Source organism: Arachis stenosperma, chromosome 1, assembly GCF_014773155.1.
Source record: "Arachis stenosperma cultivar V10309 chromosome 1, arast.V10309.gnm1.PFL2, whole genome shotgun sequence".
In the NCBI taxonomy this organism is placed as follows: domain Eukaryota; kingdom Viridiplantae; phylum Streptophyta; class Magnoliopsida; order Fabales; family Fabaceae; genus Arachis; species Arachis stenosperma.
In genome coordinates this window covers 104392619-104395377 of record NC_080377.1, presented here as the reverse complement: position 1 = coordinate 104395377, position 2759 = coordinate 104392619, and the positions used below count along the sequence as shown (strand labels likewise).

The window sequence follows — 2759 nt, the reverse complement described above, 5'->3', positions numbered from 1 at the left end:
AAGTATGTTGCCTTTTCTGTTGAGAAAGGTTTAATGTTTGAATCATATCTTTTCTTGTTAGGCAAGTCATTAATTTTTACAATCAAATCTTTTTAAAATTGTTTTCAAATCATATCTTTTCAATCACATATTTTTTTTTAAAACCAATCATATCTTCTTAACCTCATCTTTTTCAAACTAGTTTTCAATCAAATCTTTTTGATTTCTAATTTCAAAATCTTTTTCAAAAATCACTTGATTTCTTTCCCACTCTTATTTTCGAAAATTAATTAGTGTTTTTCAAAATGTTTTCAATTTTTTTTAACTTAATTTTCGAAAATTCTCTTCCCCTCTTCCCACATCCTTCTATTTATGGAGTATCACTCCTTCTTAATGCACAATTCGAACTCTATCTGATCAAGTTCGAATTCTCCTTCTTCTTTCTTTCTATTTTTCTGTTCCTCTGACACCTCAAGGAATCTCTATACTGTGACATAGAGGATTCCACATTTTCTTGTTCTCTTCTCTTTCATATGAGCAGGAGCAGAGACAAAGGAATTCTTGTTGAAGCTGACCCTGAACCTGAAAGGACCTTGAAGCGAAAGCTAAGAGAAGCTAAGGCACAACTCTCTGTGGAGGACCTGACCGAATTCTTCAAAGAAGAAGAACCTATGGCAGCCGAAAACAACAACAATGCCAACAATGCAAGGAAGGTGCTGGGTGACTTTACTGCACCTACTCCCGACTTTTATGGGAGAAGCATCTCTATCCCTGCCATTGGAGCAAACAACTTTGAGCTTAAGCCTCAATTAAATTCTCTAATGCAACAGAATTGCAAGTTTCATGGACTTCCATTGGAAGATCCTCATCAGTTTTTAGCTGAATTCTTGCAAATCTGTGACACTGTCAAGACTAATGGGGTAGACCCTGAGGTCTACAGACTTATGCTATTCCCTTTTGCTGTAAGAGACAGAGCTAGGACATGGTTGGACTCACAACCTAAAGAAAGCCTGGACTCATGGGAAAGGCTAGTCAATGCCTTCTTGGCAAAGTTTTTTTCACCTCAAAAATTGAGTAAGCTTAGAGTGGAAGTCCAAACCTTCAGACAGAAGGATGGAGAATCCCTCTATGAAGCTTGGGAAAGATACAAACAATTGATCAGAAAATGTCCTTCTGACATGCTTTCTGAATGGAGCATCATAGGTATTTTCTATGATGGTCTCTCTGAACTATCCAAGATGTCTTTGGATAGCTCTGCTGGAGGATCTCTTCATCTGAAGAAGATGCCTACAGAAGCTCAAGAGCTAATTGAAATGGTTGCAAATAACCAGTTCATGTACACTTCTGAAAGGAATCCTGTGAACAATGGGACTAGTCAGAAGAAAGGAGTTCTTAAGATTGATACTCTGAATGCCATACTGGCTCAGAATAAAATATTGACTCAACAAGTCAATTTGATTTCTCAAAGTCTGTCTGGAATGCAAAATGCACCAAGCAGTACTAAGGATGCTTCATCTAAAGAAGAAGCTTATGATCCTGAGAACCCTTCAATGGAAGAGGTGAATTACCTAGGAGAACCCTATGGAAACACCTATAATTCTTCATGGAGAAATCACCCAAATTTCTCATGGAAGGATCAACAGAGACCTCAACAAGGTTTCAACAACAATAATGGTGGAAGAAACAGGTTTAGCAATAGCAAGCCTTTTCCATCATCTTCTCAGCAACAGACAGAGAGTTCTAAGCAGAATACCTCTGACTTAGCAACCATGGTCTCTGATCTAATCAAAACCACTCAAAGTTTCATGACTGAAACAAGGTCCTCCATTAGAAACTTGGAAGGACAAGTGGGACTGCTGAGCAAGAAAATTACTGAACTCCCTCCAAGTACTCTCCCAAGCAACACAGAAGAAAATCCAAAAGGAGAGTGCAAGGCCATCAACATGGCCGAATTTGGAGAGGAAGGAGAGGAAGTGAACGCCACTGAGGAAGACCTCAGTGGGCGTGCACTGACCTCCAATGAGTTCCCCAATGAGGAACCATGGGAATCTGAGGCTCAAAATGAGACCATAGAGATTCCATTGGACTTACTTCTACCTTTCATGAGCTCTGATGAGTATTCTTCCTCTGAAGAGGATGATTATGTCACTGAAGAGCAAGTTGCTAAATACCTTGGAGCAATCATGAAGCTAAATGACAAGTTATTTGGAAATGAGACTTGGGAGAATGAACCTCCTTTGCTCACCAAAGAACTGGATGACTTGTCTAGGGAGAAATTACCCCAAAAGAGACAAGATCCTGGGATGTTTTCAATACCTTGTACCATAGGCACCATGACCTTCAAGAAGGCTCTGTGTGACTTAGGGTCAAGTGTAAATCTCATGCCTCTCTCTGTAATGGAGAAGCTAGGGATCTTTGAGGTGCAAGCTGCAAGAATCTCACTAGAGATGGCAGACAACTCAAGAAAACTAGCTCATGGACTTGTAGAGGATGTTTTGGTGAAGATTGAAGACCATTACATCCCTGCTGATTTCATAGTCCTAGAGACTGGGAAGTGCATGGATGAATCCATCATCCTTGGCAGACCCTTCTTAGCCACAGCAAAGGCTGTGATTGATGTTGATAGAGGCGAACTGACCATTCAAGTGAATGAAGAATCCTTTGTGTTTAAGGCTCAAGGATATCCCTCTGTCACCATGGAGAGGAAGCATGAAGAGCTTCTCTCAAATCAGAGTCAAACAGAGCCCCCGCAGTCAAACTCTAAGTTTGGTGTTGGGAGG

At 40.2% G+C, this 2759-nt stretch overlaps 1 non-coding gene across 1 annotated transcript; it reads right to left on the bottom strand.

The window, feature by feature from the left end:
* Positions 1 to 1055: 1055 nt before the first annotated feature.
* On the bottom strand, positions 1056 to 1163 carry LOC130956194 (small nucleolar RNA R71). Its single transcript, XR_009077030.1, has one exon. It is a non-coding gene; the product is annotated as a small nucleolar RNA R71 (small nucleolar RNA).
* Positions 1164 to 2759: the final 1596 nt, after the last annotated feature.